At 38.8% G+C, this 22,421-nt stretch overlaps 1 long non-coding RNA gene across 1 annotated transcript in view; it reads left to right on the top strand.

Moving 5' to 3' along the window:
- LOC148970483 (uncharacterized) overlaps positions 1-16,437 on the top strand; it is a 97,006-nt gene extending 80,569 nt beyond the window's left edge. The window contains exons 2-3 of the long non-coding RNA XR_016148399.1: positions 15,934-16,044; positions 16,233-16,437. This is a non-coding gene — a long non-coding RNA (uncharacterized LOC148970483). The remainder of the gene's footprint in view (positions 1-15,933; positions 16,045-16,232) is intronic.
- The last annotated feature ends 5,984 nt before the right edge of the window (positions 16,438-22,421 follow it).

Here is a 22,421-nt window from a genome sequence, read left to right as displayed (position 1 = left end):
CCAAAGTACTTACAAAGCAGCACTTTGGGAGTGTTTGGGAGACTTTCTGGATATTCATTCATTTTTTAAAAATCATTTTAGGTAGCAAGCATTAATGTAATTATGTGCTGCAAATCATTTCATAAATGTACATTTTAATAGACTTTAATACCCTTGCAAATTAATATAATTTGCAAGGGTAACTTTATTAGGTATCAAAACTGGTTACTGTTTGGGTGATGACAATGATAAACTCCATGATATGCTGATTAAGTAATCCAATTAATCAGGAATAAATCATTTTGTGCTGGAAAATTACCCCCAAAAGTCATTATTGTGTTAGATGAGCAAAGCATTGAATAGACATTACAAAAGTATAATGTCTTTATTGCCTTTATATGCCGGTTCACACCTCGCCGTCGTCCATTAAAACCTGACAATGGACACCTCGTCGGGCATTAACCCTTACTTGACACTTGACCATACAAAATTTCTATTAACATTACTGAAAATGTATTTGTATTTAAAAAAACAACAACAGTAGTTTCCTTACAAAACTGCTAATTGTGAAGTTAACTGATAAGGACTAAATCAAGGCACAATTAAAAGGCATAATTAAACATTTTTTTAGCAGTTAACAAGCTAACGTTATCAGTCAAATCTGTGCTAAGTACATTAGATCTGGAAAATGGGATGTCCTCATTCTAAATAATACAAATTCACTACTCATTATCAGAGCGATATAGTTAACTTTTCTCAGCTACACCATATTATGGATAATAGTCTGCAAGTCGAGGATCTCACTGGGGAAAGTGAAGGGGGAGGGGCACCGCGAGGGGGCGGGGCCAAAGCGTATGATTCAAGAGGATGTGCATGATATTTTCGCTTCACCTTGTGTTAAAATAAGCCTTCAAGTTTAAAATAATTTTGTTTATCTAAATGATAACGCTCAATGAATAGGACAACCTACAGTATCCCCATCAGAAAATTATTTATCAGACATTTTTTACTGGGGCACAGCAAAACTTTACTGAGGCTCGTGTCCCAGTAAAAAATGGTCTAGCATTGCCCCTGGGGGAGCAATAATTCACTGTGTGCTCATTCTTCACTGTTTATGGACTTAAGATCAAATCCCCTAGACTTGCATAGTAGGACGAGCCTGCAGAGGCAGAGCCAAATACCTAGCAACACCTTGGTGACCACCAGGATACCTTAACAACTGTATAGCAATGACCTGGTAACCAGCTATAACATCATTTTACAATCACATTTTTTTCAGAAAATGCAAAAAAGGGAAGAATCTTGGGAAGTTATAAGGGAAGTTAAATTTTCAATGACACTGGTGACTTTTATTAAGTGTGGTATTTGGGGTGAAACTATAGTTTAGCATGGTAAATATTTGTAAGGAAATTAACTATTTAGTTGTTTTTCTAAGTTATCTTGGGGCTTGAATTTGTCAAAATTGATTTTGAATGGAAATAATTGGACTGGTTGTGTCTGTTTCTCACGTCACATAAACACAGTAAGCTTTTATGATTTGTAATTTATGCTTTATCTGGATTTTATCATTCTTGTGCCACCGAAAATGGTCAAAAAGAATTTTTCTAGCTTAGTATTTTTGTCTTTTCCAATAACAATATCATAAACATTCTTGTCAAGACACAATCTTATTTTTTTATTGTGTAAATCAAAAAATGTTTTGCCTCTCAAGCAAACATAACTTGATTTTAAGAATGTTTATATATTTATGCTGGAAAACAAGACAAAAACACTTTTTGCATAAACCATGTTTTGCATAAACCAGCGATGATTATTGTCCTGCTAACTTTATTGCCGTTTCTATAAAATCTAATTCTGCAGTGCCAATTATCTTCAACCGTTTCTTAATTAACACAGCAGCCAACTCACAAATTTGCAGCTCTGATAAAACCGAAACCCATGCCTGATCAATATGATCATTATTTAAAGGTGATGTGGGTCATCTTTCAATGTTAAAATACATTCTCGTGTCCCTGTTTATGAGCAGATGCAGCTGGTCGGTAATGGGGTAAGTGTTAGAGAAAATGATGTGATTTGCACAGAAATTGTTTCACCTTTAATGATATATGGTGTAATATGATGGGAATGTAATGTATTGCATAAACAAAACCGAATGAAGTCAGATATGGTTGTATCTTTCCTATAGGGGCATTGTAATTCTCAACACATCCCAAACCTCAGGAGTTCTTCTCCTTTAAAGTTTCACTTTGAATCGCACAGTAAGTTCCTCTCTTGAAGACTTAGTATCTCTCTGACAGACATTGCAGCCCAAAGCTTTATATAGAGCGGACGGAGAAGAAACATTCTGCTCCGCTCCGATTGTCTGGATAACAAAGAGAAATGGCAGACGGTGTCAAACTTTCTCACAGCTGCCACATGATAACTAGTGTGTGTGTGTGTGCGTTTGTGTGTAATGTATTGCCCTGGGTCACATGTCTCCTTGTCTATCACACCAGTAAAGTAGATGTCCTATTCTGCACCTGATTCCCTCATATAGAGCAAATGAAATCCTGTAAAACCCATTTCGTAGAGGACACACTCTGATATCACAGTAATCGCACTCGCCGAGATGCGGCCTGACTGCAGACACGTAAGTCCAATGTTTTTTGTTGTTTTATTTCATCATTTTAACCAATGAGCGCATTCCATACGTTGTGCGATTCGTCTTCGCTGTCAAAGATCTCCGAAAAAAGGGATGAGACATCTGTCTGGGTTTTGAGATGGAGAAGAAAAGGGGGTGGAAAATTAGATGGAACTAGAGATATCGGGGGAAAAGTAGCTCCTTTTTTGCGCTCAGTTTATCAGTGAGACGGAAAGAGACAAGCGGAGATAGACGGAATGAATGGACGAGCTGAAAGGGGAGTGAGAGCGATAGATACACGGCTTTAAACGACAGAATGTGTGTGGGAGAGAGATAACACGAGACAGGGATGTCACTGAGATGGAGAGAGGGATAAACGCGAGCAGGGACATATGGAGGCAGAACTGTGGAGTGTGTGTAACGTGACGCATGTAAAGGCACATACTGTGCACACTTAAGGGAGTAGCTCCAATAAAAGTTCAAATGCTGGGCCTGAGGGAGGTTTTGAAGGAAGTCATTTTATTCACATAAACATGGAAATTCCACATTTTGTAATATTTCGATATTAAAAGTTGTCCTTGCCAGTCTGTAGGGTGGGTGAACGTGATTTCACCAAGTAGGCTACAACATGTTTGTTGGTCCTGGAACTATATTTCAATCAACCAGATTTGATGGACAAGTTTACGGTTTATGTCAAGTTTTGGTTGGTGCTTACATCGGTGTTATCCACCTATTATTTCCCTCTGGATTTAGGGATAATTTATGGTTTAGGTGTTAGGACTACGTTTTCGACAGGAATGTTGTTCCAGGATCAACAAAATACTCGGCAAAATCACAGTAACTGTGTTTAGAATATGTTTGTATGTAACTTTCGTTACTGTATAATACTTTTAACATACTTTATAGCTTTTTTTTACCTTGGGTCATCCAAGATGTCCATGTCATTCTTTCTTCAGTCGAAAAGAAATTATGTTTTTTGATGAAAACATTCCAGGATTTTTCTCCACATAATGGACTTCAATGGGAACCAAACGGTTCAAGGTCCAAAAGGCACTTTCAGTGCAAACTGCAAACTGTTCGAAGGGCTTTAAATGATACCAGACGATGAATAAGGGTCTTATCAAGTGAAACGCTCATTTAAAAAAAAAACAAAGTTTAAGTTTTATAAGCTCAAATGCTCGCCTTGCTCTGTTCTGTGATTCGCGTTCGTGACTCTCCTGTTCAAACTCGTTCATCAATCTTTTTTCGCGTCATTTGGTTCATTTTACGAACGAAATGAACAAGTTGACTCTGGGAAAGATTTGTTCATTTTGATGAACGAGTTTGAACAGGAGAGTCACGAACGGTCATCACAGAACAGAGCAAGGCGACCATTTGTGCTTATAAAACTTAAGCTTTGTTTTTTTTAAATGAGCGATCGTTTCGCTAGATAAGACCCTTATTCATCATCTGGAATCGTTTAAAGCCCTTTGAACAGTTTGCACTAAAACTGTCTTTAGGACCTTGAACCGTTTGGTTCCCATTGAAGTCCATTATATGGAGAAAAATCCTGGAATGTTTTCATCAAAAACCTTAATTTATTTTCGACTGAAGAAAGAATGACATGGATATCTTGGATGACATGGGGGTGAGTAAATTATCAGCAAAAATTAACTACTCCTTTAAAGTAATTTAATCATAAAAATTACACTTTACAATAAAGTTTTATACATTAACGTTAGTCAAGAAACTCCACCTTTAATTAAAAAAAAAATCAACAACAAACATTACTATCCAAAATACATATTAATAAATACAGATGCAACATTATTCAAAACCTATTAAACAATGGGAAAATTACCTTAACATAATTACAGATGTCAATTTCTTGAAACAAGTCTGCTTAAACACATTTAGTTTAAGCAGAAATACCAACAACTGAAGTAATTCACAGAACACACTGTTTAAAATGGGATTATCAGAATCAAATGTGAACACTGCAATGTCAATACTCAAGATGATTACTTTCATGCCATCTGCTCTTGCCCCCCAGTTACTAAATTTTGGAAAGAAATTACAGGAAAATGATCTGTTTACTTCAAACGTAATATCTCTGCAAAGTTAAACCCGTCATTATGTCTTCTATTGCACCATTACAGAATCCCTAAACATTAGTATGCCCCGAGAGCTGAATTAATGCCTCACCAGATACCTATATTACATAAACTACGCACATCATGCATGTGTCAATGCTATTGAATACCCTCTGAATGTACTTATAAGTTATAACCTGCATTAATATATTAGGAAATGTAAAGATAAAGACATCTGATATATTTGTGGAATTGTTTTTCATTTTACTAGTATATTAGTATGTGTAAGGCATGTACGTATACGACATTTTATTATTAATATTGTTATTAAAATTTCTATTATTAGGTATATGGATATATATATATATAACTATATAAAGTTGTATATATATATATATATATATATATATATATATATTCCACAATTAATTTGAATTACATATTTAGATAATTTTCTTTTCCTTTCTTCCTCCTTTTCTGTTTTTCTTTTTCTCACCCACCCCACCTCTTTTTAAAAAAAAAATTCACAGTAATTAAGAAATTACAGCAATAACGTCCTAAAATTACATATTTAATATAAATGATTATTAAAATAATATTAAGTTTAGCTTCATGTATCTGCATATTCATCTTAAGACAATGTGAAGAATGATTACAGAGATAAAATTCAGTAGTTGCATGAAATCTTTGAGGTTATGTTATAAATTCCGGAAAAAAAAAACCCAGAAAGTGTTTTCAGAAACAAATCATATCGTCCTGATAATTTGGAAATTGTGTGAATCGTTCCTTTAATGCTGGTGTAGCCCATATCTCACTCGGATGCAGGGAACTCGAGGTGTTTAGCAGGATTTCATTGGTTGTAAATGTCGAATGTGTGATGTGAATGTGATGCAGGTCTTGGTCACTTCAGAGAGAGGTGAGGGGCAAACAGACAGCGGGTGAGCAGGGCATCTCGCCTCTGGTAATGAAAGCAAGGCATTCTGGGATGGATTGTGCACCGAGGGGTAGAGAGAGAAAGATGGGGAGATACGTTATGATTGACAGCGAGAGAAAGAGAAAGTGGGTTTGATTGAGAATGATTCCTGCTGTTCTGCCGGCTGCACGTCCTCAGCCTGTCATATGTGCACGTGTTGAGGAGGATGTTGAATTCATGAAGCCGTAGTCATTCACCCAGCGCTCGCGTTCACGTTACTCATCGTGTGTGTGTGTGTAGTGCGGGGGCTCCCGTGTTCAAACAGGAGATTCTCTCCCACTGTTCTCTTTCCATTAAAAACCAACTCCCACTGCTCAACGAGTGCCACGCGCAGTCGACCGAGGACGGCCAAGCGCTCCGTGTCTCTAGACTGCGAGTGTTGGACTCGTTTCAGAAAAGTGTGAATCTAATCTCATGTTGACGTTTAACAATCAGCATGAAATGTGAAGCTAATTCTGTCTGTAGATTTGAAAATCATGCTTTTTCCATTAGTATTGAATCACGGAAGCTACACCAGTTACTTTTTTACTATTTATTATTTAATATACATGTATGAAACAGAGAGAAACAGACATATAAGAATTAGGCTACACAGGTGAGGTCTTCATTCCAGATTTCTCAGTTCCCCATTTTTATTCCCTCATCCAATCATGCCAGCTCTATGGTTTCTTGTTGTTTCTTCTCCCTCACCTCCTCATGCCTTTGTTTCTCCTTCCTCTCACCTCGTCTCCTCATCATGGCTTTGTTTCTCTGAGGTGGTACACTCTTAGAAGAAATGGTTCTATTTAGAACCAGAAATGGTTCCATCCCCCGCTTCAACTCCAAAATGGTTCTTTATAGAACCATTTTTTTTTGGGTAAAAGGTTCTATTGGCCAAGTACGGAACTCCAGGGTTCTATATAGAACCAGAGGAACCCTTTTTTAAGAGTGTATAGAACCTTTTAGGGGTTCCAAATACATTGCACTGATAGAACCTTTTAAGGTTCTATATAGAACCTTTTCTTCTAAGAGTGGACAGTAAGATTGAGCTTATATAGACCACTCTGCAGTGTTGTGCCTGAACGCGTTCATATTTTGGGCGAACGTGAACTGAACGTACTGTATTACTGCCTGATGAACGTTACTGTGAACCCGTTCACTCTGGTCTGTGAATGCACGCTCTCTCGGTTTAAAGGAGTAGTTCACTTTTAAAACATTTTTTGCTGATAATTTACTCACCCCTGTGTCATCCAAGATATCGAACTTGTTTATCAATTGGTTCATTCAATGAACGAAATGAACGAGTTGACTCTGGAAAAGATTTGTTCATTTTGATGAACAGGAGAGTTCGAACAGGAGAGTCATCACAGAACAGAGCAAGGCGACCATTTGAGCTCATAAAACTTAAACTTTGTTATTTTTTATTTTTTTTTAAATGAGCGATCGTTTCGCTTGATAAGACCCTTATTCATTGTCTGGAATCGTTTAAAGCCCTTTGAACTGTTTGCACTGAAACTGTCTTTGACCGTTTGGTTCCCATTAAAGTCCATTATATAGAGAAAAATCCTGGAATGTTTTCATCAAAAATCTTAATCTTTTGAGACTGAAGAAAGAAAGACAAGGACATCTTGGATGACATGGGGGTGAGTAAATTATCAGCAAAAGTAAAAAAAAAAAAAAAGTGAACTACTCCTTTAACTTCGTACAATAGGGTGCCAGATTTCTAGATCTTTCCAGGCAAAAACCCGGCTAAACAGGCTTTAAGATGTAGCTAAAAAACACCCAATCTGGCAACACAACACTAGTTTCGCACCGCAGTCGCCGTCGACAAAGCAGCGAGCGAGGAGGCGTCATGATCATTTAAACGGGTTATGACGAGGTTGGTGAGGATGGGAAAAATCGTACATTTCTGTGCAAACTTTGACCGCCGATAAAATAATTGTTTGTCTGTGGTTGTTTATAGGCTGTGACAATAATAAAAAAAAAAGCTTGCAACATATGTAAAAAAGAAAAAAGAATAAACAATTATTCATGAGGCCATAAAATGCATGGCCTGATAGGAGTAAAATACATTTTAACCACATATTAAGCTGGCCGGGAATAAATGCCTCATTCAAAATATACAGAAAAATTGTGGAAAATTTGTGTAGACTATGTGATCAAAGTTTCTGTCTGATCAAAATTAATGAGTACTTTAAAGCAAGTCAGTTCACTGTGTGTCCATACAGTATTATTAACACCCACAGGGAGCTATTTCAACTTACTGTATATGGAGCATCTTCTGTAATTAAAAGGGTAAAGTCTGAAATCTGTGTAACTTTGCCAAAATTGTATTAATATTTTAAGGAATACATTCTGCCAATGGTACCATAAATTGTTTCTTTCAAAGAAATCAAGCTAAAAACTGTACTAGCTAATTTACTCTACCGTTCAAAAGTTTGAGCTCTGTCAATTTAACTCAATGAACAGATTTAATTTAGGCCATTATTAACATGTAAAAATTTATCAGCGAACAGAAACAGAAGCTGCTTGAACGAACCTGATCCTGCTTGACGCGCGAGAACAAACATTGGTTCTTGCTGAAGCTCAAACGTGATGCGTAACACCAGAATGAACCTCATTGGTTCTGGCAGGTCACGTTCATACTTCCGTTTACTACAGCTGATGTGTGAGTTGATGAATATGAGTTATGAGTGGATGAATTATTTATAATGTATGTATATAAAGCAAATTTTGACTAAACTGCTCAATTCATATGGATCCGTTTTTCGGATCTCTTTAGGAACTTTTTGAAGTGTCAAAGTGGTAGTTGCGTAGCTGTCAATGTAGGGACATAAATCTGTCAGATTTGAAGAAAGATTGAAGATGAAACAAAGTCTTATGGGTTTGGTACGACATTTTGGTAATTAAAATTTTTGGGGAAAGTTCTTCTTTTTGTCTAATTTTCCATGTAAAAATCCTTCACTTGATATACAACGATGCATAAGATATCAACACTTATTTATAGATTGTGTTTTGAATATAAGTGCATGCACATCCAATTGTTTTTTAATCCAGGTTTTATGTGTGATAAAAAAAAAAACCTTCCAGTATAACACAGTCTCATCCCAAAAAGTCATATAACTGACGTCTTGGGACATCTTTTGACCATACGTCAATATCTGCCTTTTTAGGGCCCCCTTAAACGTCGGTAGATGGCGATCCCGGGCCGTCATACAACTGACGCTTTACCTTTAACGTCAGTTAGGTGACGGGTTAGGTTTAGGGTTAGGTTTAGGTCTGGGGTAGAGTTAGGATCCCATAACCTCATCTACCGACGTTTAAGGGGGCCCTAAAAAGGCGAATATTGACGTATGGTCAAAAGACGTCCCAAAACGTCAGTTATACGACGTCTTGGGATGAGACCGGGTTGTCCAGGACAGTAATCAAACTAGACTTGGATTCAAGATACAAGACAATATCTTATGCACTGTAGCTTTTCAACCAAATGCATTTGAGTTATTCTTAATGAAAAACTCATTGAAGTCACTCAACTTGACCAATCAGATAAAAACTGCCATTTCCAGATGGTGCCGACCAGGCGGACTGTGAATAGATCGTGTTGTTCGTCTTAGGTTGAACCTAATTGAATCTAAATTCTTTTTTTTTTTTTTGGGAATGGGGGGGATCGGCGTGAGAAATGACTCGAGTGTGCCGGCACTGTACAGTATACGATGCCCTTTTTGAAGAGCGTAGGCTGGTGTATGTTCTGCCGCAGGCTTACCCACGCTGCCTCCTGTGTGTCATCAGTGAATGAAAGGCCCTCGTCTCGTTGGAAACATGTGAGGGAAGAGCGCGTCAGATCTCCGGCAAGCTCTGGCATCAATTATACAACTGACACCGGCGTGAAGCGTCTCTCTCCCAGTCTCTCCCCATAGCGCACGTAGCTTACGAGAGCGTAATGAGTCATCCGTCTTAATTAACAAATGAATGGTAGAACGTCAGGAGCGACTGTCACGCTTGTTTACGCGCCATCTTGCCCTGCTGAGTTTCGCCTTTGTGTCAAAGCAAACATGCGATATTGCCGACTCAGAACTCCTGTCACCCAATTAGCTTTGAATGATCGTAGCGGGAAAAACGCATAACGGTTGGCGAATACACCCGGGATGAGTCGAACAAAGAAGCGTCTCTCTCTCTCTCTCGTTCGGTCCCTCTTCAAGGGTCCCCTTAGGGTTCCCACGTTGCTTTTCAAATGAATAGCCTGCCCTGATAAGGGCTATTTGTTTGTTTGCTGTGGTTTCCTAATGCGTGCCTGTCTATTCAATATCCATTAGGGGCCGGCATGAGGCGCTTGGCATCCAAATGCAAAGTGACAAAAACACCTTGATGTGGAGTTTGTTTTCTCTCTTCCGGCCGTCGCTTCCTTTTGTTTGGGATGGAGACAAGCGTCCGTCTTTGTTAAGGTGGCTAATTGCTTCTCTAGTGGCGCGGCTGTAGCTTTAGCTGTCTGGCGGCTGATAAAGTATTGATTGCCTGTCTATGAGGATGGGAAGAGTGTGGAAGGGGATAGAAAAGGAATTAGGTTCTTTGCACCTGCTTCTACCTGTGGCACAAAAGCGGTCCGAGTTCAGTTGAGAAAGGACAAAAGCGTTGACCATTAGCTATCTTGTAGGCCTTAGTTTTGTAACAATGCCATGTTGTGGGAACCATTTGCTCCTCCACAGTCGTAGAAAGAGCTGCATTGTGTCTGGAGAGGAAATTAAACGCTAATAAGCTCCTCAAGCCTGAAACTTTTGCCTTTGCCTCGGCTGCTGAAATTGCATCGGGTGTAGAGATAATGCCTTTTGACCTGAAAGAACGATTGATTTTAGATTCACCTGAGAAAGCATTGAGAAGGCACGCCAAAGCAGTTAATGAGGTGCTTATTTTAGATTTGTGCAGAAAAGAAAAAAAAACCCCAGCTTAAACCAAACCTACGTTTAGCTACTTTTTCTTCTTTTTAATGGTTCTGTGAAACCGATTCACAGTGATTTTGTTTGGGAGTAAAACTGAGGTGAGTGGCATAAATAATAAGCCATAAATGCAACATTCAAAGCAATTCGTAAATCGTATTTGAACAGTGATTACTTTAAAAAACGTTTTTTGTATATTTTAAAGAAAATGTGAGTGGTGCTTGCTCATGGAAAATCAGAGTTGCTACAAGGTAATACTATTTATAATACATTACTAATTCATTATTATTAACATCCTAAAACCTCTTAACTTAGCAAAATCGGAGCAATTTTTAGTGCTGTCAAATCGATGAATCAAGTTATCGCATCTAACATAAAAGTCTTTGTTTAATATATGTGTGTATATATTATAATTATATATATATATATATATATATATTATGTATAATATAAAGGTCTCTAAATACTGTATAAACTATATACACACACATATTTATACATATGTGTACGTGTATGTACAAACAGTACACAGACACGCACATCAAAACTCACACACATACTGTAATATATATAAATGATAATATATATATGTAAACAAAAACTTTTATGTTATATGCAATTAATCGATTTGAAAGCACTAATGTAAATATTTTTTATTATTATTAAACACAAATTTTATTACAAACCTGTTACAAATGGACAGCCAGTTAGAATGCAATGGACATCACAATGATCACTTGAGATCATTGAGTGAGTCAGATATTGATTCAATAACCGATCTGACTGATATAGTGAAAGATTTGTCAGACTGAATCAAAGCAACTGGTTGACGAGATCCATTCGGATCATAGGAATCATTTGTCGAAAATTTTCTTGCCATTATTTTACAGTTCAGTCTTTTTTATCTCATCAGTTCAGGCTGCAAGCTCACGACGGCAGAGATGCTGAATCAATGACTTCATACTCAAGATAAGGAGTAAGAATGAGCAAGCAATAGCAAATCTTGTTTTAGCAAAAACAACACCGCTAACTAAAGACAGCTCTAAAAACTCTTTTGAGCGATGAATTGGTTTTTTGAACGGATTGATTCAAACAAACGAACCGCTTCACTAAATAGCATTGGACTTCCCAGTGCTGATGTCAAATACCAGTGACATGATTAAAATCTAGTTTGGACCGGCAGCCTTTTAGCCTGTGTGCTTCACTGCAGCCCATTTGCTTCATCTCCACTTCGTTAGATCTGTAGATGGCCCCAGAATCCCAAATATCAGCCTGGGATATTAAAGAAAAGAGAAAGAGGCGTAGAGACTAGGTTTTTAGATTATCTGAATGAAAATGGGGGTGGTGACAGAGTGTTTTATGTGGTTGTCATTGTCAGGGCATTACTATATGGTTGCTAAGATATTCTGAGTGTTTTTTTTTTTTAAGCATGTTGCTATGCGATTGCTAAGGTGATTGGTTCTGATTGGTTGCTTGTCTTATCAAGTACCACTAATCTTAAGATCTTAAACGTAAGAACCAAGCGAAGAGACTGAACCTTCCCACCGTCCTCAGACTCCTCTCAAGCGATGTGATTGTATGGATGGCTTTTTATGTTTTGTTTATGCGCTGGTGTTTGGGTCAGTCAGAGTTAGTGTTTGTGAGGCTGACATTAAGCGACGGGAAGGACCGCTTGCCAAGAGAACCGATTGTTTGTTTGAGATCAGTAGCGGTCAGTGGCATTTGTCTAAGCTGTGAGTCAAGGAACAGCGTGACGTTGGTGTTTCCACGGGGATGAAATGACCTTACAGAGCCCATAGATCAAGCGTAATAGGAGACGCCGGTGTCAGTGCAACATTATAAACTTCCTAAAAGAGCAACTTGTTTCAGCTCAAACGTCATTGTATGGCTTTATTAGTAGGGCAAAGAACCACGGAAGCCTGCAAGGTAAGTCGAGAAACGGGTCAAGACTCAATATTGAGGTGTTGGAGAGATTTGGGTCATCCTTCATCCGATTGATTTTGTGCATGTGTTATAATGCATGGATATTTATGATATGTTAAACATTTCCAAATGTCATGAAGGTAAAGTTATCTGCTGGAAAATGCTACATATAAAATAAAATAAAATAAAAACAATTTATATATATACACTCACCTAAAGGATTATTAGGAACACCTGTTCCATTTATAATCAATGCGATTATCTAATCAACCAATCACATGGCAGTTGCTTCAATGCATTTAGGGGTGTGGTCCTGGTCAAGACAATCTCCTGAACTCCAAACTGAATGGAAAAAGAAAGGCGATTTAAGCAATTTTGAGCACAGTGTGGTTGTTGGTGCCAGTATTTCACAATCTGCTCAGTTACTGGGTTTTTCACGCACAACCATTTCTAGGGTTTACAAAGAATGGTGTGAAAAGGGAAAAACATCCAGTATGCGGCAGTCCTGTGGGCGAAAATGCCTTGTTGATGCTAGAGGTCAGAGGAGAATGGGCCGACTGATTCAAGCTGATAGAAGAGCGACTTTGACTGAAATAACCACTCGTTACAACCGAGGTATTCAGCAAAGCATTTGTGAAGCCACAACATGCACAACCTTGAGGCGGATGGGCAACACCCCACCGGGTACCACTCATCTCCACTACAAATAGGAAAAAGAGGCAACAACTCGCAAGAGCTCACCAAAATTGGACAGTTGAAGACTGGAAAAATGTTGCCTGGTCTGATGAGTCTTGATTTCTGTTGAACATTCAGATGGTAGAGTCAGAATTTGGCGTAAACAGAATGAGAACATGGATCCATCATGCCTTGTTACCACTGTGCAGGCTGGTGGTGGTGGTGTAATGGTGTGGGGGATGTTTTCTTGGCACACTTTAGGCCCCTTAGTGCCAATTGGGCATCTTTTAAACCTGAGCATTGTTTCTGACCATGTCCATCCCTTTATGGCCACCATATCCCCATCCTCTGATGGCTACTTCCAGCAGGATAATGCACCATGTCACAAAGCCCGATTAATTTCAAATTGATTTCTTGAACATGCCAAAGAGTTCACTGTACTAAAATGGCCCCCACAGTCACCATATCTCAACCCAATAGAGCATCTTTGGGATGTGGTGGAACGGGATTATAGCAAATAGCGCTGACTAAAGACAGCATATATATATATATATATATATATATATATATATGCTGAAAACCTCTCCACTGCGTTTATATTTTTAAGCATGAAAATGTTCATTGTTAATATTATATACATACATCATAGACTGGTACCAAAGCTACAAATGGTCAAATTTCATTAACCTTAAAAGTTTGTAAATATACAAACAGCCAATAGTGTCTTTATTGTCATTGTTAAACTGCTTCTCTCTCTTTTTTAAACACAACACTCCCTCTTAATGTGAATGTGAGTGAATTTAGTTGCATAATGTGATTGTCATTCTCATAAACAACCAAATTCTGTCTGATGGTAAAAAAGATGAAAACTGGACTGATGTTTTTCCATTGCAATATGTAAACCTCAGTTCTGTAATGAAAGAGACTGTATTATGAGCTTATGCATGTAAAGCTTTGGCAGCATTTATACACACACACACGATATTACACGCATATATTTGGGACCATCTGATCTTTCAATTTCAGTGTTTCTATATAACGCTCTCTCTCAACGCACACACATTCCCACACACCCCCAAAAGTAACGTCCCCAGTTAGAATCCCATCAGAGAAACAGGTCAAGAAGGTCAATATTTACAGCGTCAAGCCCAGATTGCAATTACCTTCATGGAGGCCAGGCGGCGAGGAGAGAGGAGGCGGTCGCAGAGCAGTTTAGGATGAGCTGTGATGCGATATCCCCCCCCCACACACCCCAACCCCAGATTCCTTCTCTTCTGATTGCGGTGCACCTCAGCCTCCAGTGTGGCTAACACTTGTAGAAATTACCTGACAGAACCAATTTAATGTTATTACCCAGCCACGTGCATCCAGCTGTCTCCGAGAGAGGCGTTCGTTGAGATATTGGAGCAGAGCCTCCCCCTCCCTCCCTCCCCAATTTATTTCTCACAAATGAAAATGAATTATGCATTTTCCAGTGTCATTCTGGCACATAAATGCCGAGAACACATTCGGCTGCTTCTATTACTCGCGAAGGCAATATGAGGCAGATACTTGTTGAGATGACACTGTTTGAATCTATAAACTTGCCACCAAGTTTTGTGAGCACAAGGCAGAGGTCATTTTTCACAGGTTTTGGGTTGCACTGACCATTGTATGGTTTAATTGTCAACCAATAAGTCAATTCAACCAATTGAAGGATATATATGAAGAGTTCAGATGCAAAAGCCTCTAAGTGCCATTTGAAATTTTCTTCTAGAATGATCATTTTTATCAATCTTATATATTCAAGTTCAGTAATTTCACTTAAATGACAATTAATAGGTAATCTTCATTGCAATTTAAGTGAAATAACTAAACTTAAACATACAAGCTTGAAAAAAATGATCTTTCTAGAAGAAAATTTCAAATGGCACTTAGAGGCTTTTGCATCTGAACTCTTCATATAGACATTTTATAAATAAATGACTGAATATTATATATTATATTTTAAATGTTTTTATATAATATCTAAAATCACATGCTTGATATTGCAAGCGTAATTGCATCTGCATGTTTATGCAGTCAAATGTGTTTTTAGATCAATTATTACAGAAGTCACATAAACAGTGCAAAGTTTAAGGAGTGACAGATGCATTTTAAAGCAGGAGTGAATACTCCTGAATGACTGTTTTATCCATAGCGACATACATTCATTTGCATTGCATCAGTGCATGCATTCCCTGGTCTTGGAACTCATAACCTTGGCATTTCTATTCAATTTGAGCTACAGGGATGGTATTGGCTGTATTATGTTTGAGTTTCCTATTAAAATCAGCTTCCAGAAGAATAACAAAGGTGTAGCCTGGCTACATTAATGCCTCCACATTTTCAGTTCTCTCACACATCGCTCATTAGAAGTGGCAAAGCTTCATCGGCCTCATCAATACAAGCCTGGTGTTCTCGCATGAATGCGTTACGTCTATAACCGTCGTCTCCCTGTTGCAAACGGCCGTCCTTCCTGTGTGTGACAAGGTCGCCTCACATCTGCCAACTTAAGAATTCTCCTCACATTCTCGCTAATCCTTAGCATTTGAGCTGGCAATACAAACAAATTTAACTCCGCCTGTAAGACAGGCTTTTGTAATACCCAGCGGATTGTTTAGTATTCTAGCCATCATCCATCACTGCATCCCTATTCCCTACGCTGTCCTTTCTGTACAATACTGTAAGGAAGCGGGAAAAAGACTAGCATGCTAACCGTACCCATGAACACAGAAAAATAATGTGGCCTTTCTTTTCCAGACGCTGAATCGTGATGCTTGGAAAGCTTTTATCTCCCGCTAAGCTGCATGGGACGCCTGCGAACCATCGTGATAAGAGGACCGTGAGATGGGTCCTGTGTGTGCTCTGGCAGTAAGTAGCTATTAGGGCGATGACATTTTAGTGGGGTCTTATTGACCGTGACATGCACATGGATGAGTTTGGCTAATGGGTGTCAGGCCCACGTTTTGGCACCCCACACCCCGAGGGCTGTCTAACAAAAATAATAGCCCATAATAGCCTGCTAAATCATCTCATTTTACATTGCTATTTATTTTCAGCACTGGACGTAACATATATTTGGATTGGAAAGTACTTAAGACGTCAGAAAACACAATGCTCTGGATGCCCTCTATGGAGTTGGGATGTTTCTCCATGTCACTGGTGAACCATGTTGTCAATTTATAAGGGTTGTGCACCATTCTGAATTGAACGGAGAATGCCATCCAAGTTAAACTGAATTGGAATTGAGATGGCAAATTCATGATGCACAACTGCAATTAAAATTTGAATGCAAAAATGATTGAAATTCAAAGAAATTCATATACATTTATAACTAAGCAATCACGACAAACTCTGAATGGTGACTTGACAAAACCTTGTTTGAAAGTTGTTAAAAATGGACATTATAGACAGACAGACAGACAGATAGAGAGACAGATAGATAGATAGATAGATAGATAGATAGATAGATAGATGGATGGATGGATGGATGGATGGATGGATGGATGGATGGACGGACGGACGGACGGACGGACGGACGGACGGACGGACGGACGGACGGACGGACGGACGGACGGACGGACGGACGGACGGACGGACGGACAGACAGACAGAAGATAGATAGATAGATAGATAGATAGATAGATAGATAGAAGATAGATAGATAGATAGATAGATAGATAGATAGATAGATAGATAGATAGATACTGATAGATAGATAGATAGATAGATAGATAGATAGATAGATAGATAGATAGATAGATAGATAGATAGATAGATAGATAGATAGATAGATAGATAGATAGATAGATAGATAGATAGATGGATAGATGGACAGATACTGATAGATAGACAGATAGTGATAGATAGATAGATAGATAGATAGATAGATAGATAGATAGATAGATAGATAGATAGATAGATAGATAGATAGATAGATAGTCAGACAGACAGACAGACAGACAGACAGATAGAGACTGATAGATAGATAGATAGATAGATAGATAGAGACTGATAGATAGATAGATAGATAGATAGATAGATAGACAGACAGACAGACAGACAGACAGACAGACAGACAGATAGAGACTGATAGATAGATAGATGGATAAACAGACAGACAGAAATAGAGAGAGACATGTTTGAGATAGATAGATAGATAGATCTAATCAGTATCGATTTAATGAATAAATTAGATGTTTTAATATTTTTCTATTGAATATTTGTTTTTTGTTTATATATTTGAAGAAATATTTATATTTATTATATGTTATATGTATATATTTTTATGTTTACAGATAGATAGATAGATAGATAGATAGATACTGATAGATAGATAGATAGATAGATAGATAGATAGATAGATAGATAGATAGATAGATAGATAGATAGATAGATAGATAGATAGATAGATAGATAGATAGATGGATAGATGGACAGATACTGATAGATAGACAGATAGTGATAGATAGATAGATAGATAGATAGATAGATAGATAGATAGATAGATAGATAGATAGATAGATAGATAGATAGATAGTCAGACAGACAGACAGACAGACAGACAGATAGAGACTGATAGATAGATAGATAGATAGATAGATAGAGACTGATAGATAGATAGATAGATAGATAGACAGACAGACAGACAGACAGACAGACAGACAGACAGATAGAGACTGATAGATAGATAGATGGATAAACAGACAGACAGAAATAGAGAGAGACATGTTTGAGATAGATAGATAGATAGATCTAATCAGTATCGATTTAATGAATAAATTAGATGTTTTAATATTTTTCTATTGAATATTTGTTTTTTGTTTATATATTTGAAGAAATATTTATATTTATTATATGTTATATGTATATATTTTTATGTTTACATTCTTGTATTCTAATATTTATTTTAATATTTTCTTAATTATTATTGAATTAATTTCTGTAGACCAGGGTGGAAGAACACTTCATTTCCCACAATGCAAGAACTTCGTGTAAAATTCAACTCAGATTCCAGCTTCTCGTCTGTTGTGGCCAATTCAATTCACATCCACACTCGTGAATTCAACAGAAGCCAATTCTTCAATTCTGAATTTTGCTCCACCACGGCAGAGGTGTCAGATCTTATTGCAGAGGTTGAGGCCAGAGGAATATCGGTGACAGGTAAGACTCGGTCACGGGCACTTTCCCCCCACGTGCCACCGGTAACGGGTCGCCTTGAGTAGTGGCAGTGCCACAGGCTATCGGAGTGTGAAATCGCGCGGCGGTTATCCCATTACGCTTCATTTATCAACGCACCGTGCCATCCCTCACTTTTGACAAGTTTCTTAACCGTTGGAAAACAGTCAGGGGGGCATGAGGGGGGAGATGGCTCGAGCGCGGAGGGGGCAGGGACGGAAAGCTGTTGTGCCGCATCTGGAATGGGATTCTAATAAAGCCAGGCGCTGCCATGGAAACAGGAGGAGAGCTACCCCACATCCTCCGAGCAGGGAGAGACCCCAAGGAGCATCTCTCTCTCGCTCTCTCCGTCTTCGAGCGTGGCAAATGGCCCAGTGCCTCCGACCCATACAGAAGCAGGCGCCTCGCCAGCCAAAAGGGGCCAGATAAGGGTGCGTAAAATTAGCTGTGGCTTCCTGAAAAAGAGGGGGAAATGTGCAACCTAGTCCCCCATGAAAGGAATTTCACACAGACGCCTCTATCGCATTTTCCCGCTCCGCGCACCGTGACTGCCAGTCCCGCAGTCAGACGTCCACAGGGGGGAAAAGACGAGTACAAAGGGGGAGCAGACAATCAACGCTCGACCGTGTCTGCTGCGGGTGCATGAAGCAGCGTGCATTATGGGATTGGGTGGCACCGGTTCCTGCCTCTTTTTCCCAGTTTGCTGCATTTAAAAAGGTGGCACCTGCACCCGCCCGTACCCTTAACGGATTACCAGCCGATTTGCTTGGTTAACTCGTGCGCTCACACGGCGCATCTTCTACCCAGAGTTCTCCTCTTCTGTTTCTCGCTGCCGCCTTTCAAGTGACACCAGACTGATGAAAGTGGAAGAAAAAAAAGAAGACAGCGGTGGCGGGGAGAGAGGAAAGGAGTTGCGAAATGAAAGAGTTGACTTGTTTCCCTCGAGGGGGGTTTCCCTCAGCCGGCGTGTGAAGTGATGCCCTCAGTGATTCATGGGAAATTTACACATCGAGTGTGAAATGCCCCTTGGCTCGCATTAAAGATTGGGTTTTAATATCTGACTAATACAAAGCCTTAATAAGATCCTTTTTTTCTGCCCCCTTTCCTGCTTTCCGTGGGTTTATTAGGCAATTGATGAAAGAAGCAGCTGGCAAATATCTGGCTTCTTATTTATTCACAAATGGATTTGAAAATTGCCTGTATGCAAATGGCTTCGCAGAGCAAAGCTTAATTCCTCTTCCGAGAAAACGCAGGGATGCTTCCGTATAGCCCTCATCTGACGCAACCGATGGTGTGCTTCAAAAAAAATAATTGTTTACCTCTGACGGATCTTCTCAGAAAGCCTGATTAAAGCGGAGAATACTCTTTATATCTCCATTCCAGCATCCAGTTGATGATGGCTCCTCTTTGTTCTCACTGTGAAGTTGTACTCAAGTCAGAGGAAACCACATGGGCCCCGTTCAGCTTTACAGGTCTCGTTGTTCTGAAAACGCCATACTACAAACTTTCGCTCCTCTGCGAACGGCTTTGGAGAAAGTCGGACTGATGGAGGAAGAAAGCGTTTGATTGGATCTGCCTCCTGCCGAGCTTTGATAATTCACAGCGAGGGGAGTGCAACAGGAAGTTGTTTAATATTCAAATACATTCTTCCAAATTCTAAAAGCATAGACGACAGATAACAGCCTGACTTTGTTGAGATCCAGTGGGGGCTCTTTTAGTCCAGATGTTGCAGAAATTACTTTTTGTGCCCCAATTAAAGGAGTAATTCACTTTTAAACTTTTGCTGATAATTTACTCACCCCCATGTCATCCAAGATATCCATGTCATTCTTTCCTCAGTCAAAAAGAAATTAAGGTTTTTGATGAAAACATTCCAGCATTTTTCTCCATACAATGGACTTCGGTAGGAACCAAACGGTTCAAGGTCCAAAAGAAAGTTTCAGTGCAAACTGTTCAAAGTGCTTTAAACGATTCCAGACGATGAATAAGGGTCTTATCTAGCGAAACGATCGCTCATTTAAAAGTTTAAGTTTTATAAGCTCAAATGGTCGCCTTGCTCTGTTCTGTGTTGCGCGTTTGTGACTCTCCTGTTCAAACTCGTTCATTAAAATGAACGAATCTTTTTCCGTGTCATTTTGTTCATTCAACAAATGAAATGAACGAGCTGACTCTGGAAAAGATTCGTTAATTTTGATGAACGAGTTTGAATAGGAGAGTCACGAATGAGCATCACAGAACAGAGCAAGGTGACCATTTGAGCTTATAACCTGGTGACCATTTGACCACTGAAACTGTCTTTTGGACCTTGAACCGTTTGGTTCCCATTGAAGTCCATTATATGGAGAAAAAGTTTTCATCAAAAACCTTAAAAACCTTCTCAATCACAGAAACCAAAAATTCAGATTTTATCAGAAACTTCAAGTGTAAAATACCGAACTTGTCCTTTAAACCATTCTTACAGCTTTCATGTATTGCCTTTGGACTTCACTAAATCACTTGTTAATTTAATTTGTCAACTAACTATGTTTATTGCGGTTTATACATAAATCACAGGATAACTCTGTCGTTTTATTAATGACATTTCTACCACAATGTTATTTCCACCACATCTTAAGTGAAAATTACGTTGTAAACTAGTTTTTGGAATAAATTGTCATACTCCTTTGCTTTTAGCCAAGTCTAATGTCATAGCTAGCATTTTGTAATGATAATGTACAGTATAATAATTATTTTCACGCTTTCAGCACGATTACAGCTTGATTCACAGTGATATTCACAGTTCATCTCTCACAGCTCTTCAAACTGAGGAACTCTTGTTATTACTATTATTATTTATTTTAAAAAAATGAGAAATCTTTTTCACCCAATAAATGTTAGAGAATCTTAATTATAATATTTTTTTGTATAATGCATTTTCATTTTTAACATTTTACATAAAAACCCTAATATAAACGCAATAAAGAAAAACCTAACTAACTATCATAGCTTGTGAAAACAAAATATTTAATGAAACAACATTTGAATTTCTGGAGCTTTGCTTTAAATGTTGTGCCTTTGCAAGCTATGTCAGTGAGTGGGATTTTTCTTAACTTTTTATAAGATTTCTAGTTTAATTTTAAAACTCTGGGTCAGGGACAAATGAAGTAAAACTCTAAAACCTCAACAAAAAAAATAATAATAATAATGATAGCATGTGGCATGGTTTTAATGTAACTTTCACATAACAAAAAGAAAGTCAAAAGCTCTTAGTATTAACACATATTCCTCGGACATAAAAGTGCCTGTAGTTGAAGAAGCCCCAAGGGACGGTTAACATTAACATGCTAGGCGTATATCTTGGTAATTCAGTTTCCTTCAGACTCAAAAGCAATGTTTATTTAACATATGGCGAGTCTAAAACACTCACACCTTAACAGGCCCACCAATGTGACCTTCCCCGAAACTCCAGCAGATGTGAGTTGGAAAAGCGCTAGAACGTGTGATCGCTTGGTGAGAAAAATGACAAAGATGAAGTGAGTTAGAGACCCTGTTAAAGACACTTGGTGGACTTTCAAGATCTCTGGCATGTATTTGACACGCTCAAAGGCCTCATCATTCCCCCTCACCGCGACTGTGGCATCCAGCTGTAAAGTGGAGATGAAGTGTAGGATTACACCGATGCCTTTCATCAGCACGTAACCTAACAGAAGCCGCATGAAAGGGAATACAAGGTAGAGCGACGGCGTCTGGAGACACCGCTGGTTGGTTCGGAGTGCGTGGGATGGCTCTGTGATGTGTCCTTCCCAATAATCCTCAACTATAAACTTTGCTGAGGGCTCAGCCGATGGAGGTGGCAGCTCTAAACCTTGCCTCCCCCCCTTCTGTAATACAGAGCCATTGATCGAGGCTGAGTTGGCGTGGAATAGGAAGAAAAGTGATCCTCCGGCAGCTCTTTGTTTACCGCAAAGAGCGAGGTGTTGAGTCTTTGTGGGCGCTCTACCTGTCACCTAATTTCCTTTTCATCAGCTCCTTGATGGCTTCGGCTGTTCGGTTGCTTGTACGTGGCGCGGAAATTCAGAGGAAGACGACCG

This window comes from Pimephales promelas, chromosome 21 (assembly GCF_988280905.1).
Source record: "Pimephales promelas chromosome 21, fPimPro1.hap1.1, whole genome shotgun sequence".
Classification (NCBI taxonomy): Eukaryota; Metazoa; Chordata; class Actinopteri; order Cypriniformes; family Leuciscidae; genus Pimephales; species Pimephales promelas.
This window is presented reverse-complemented; position numbering and strand designations above follow the sequence as displayed.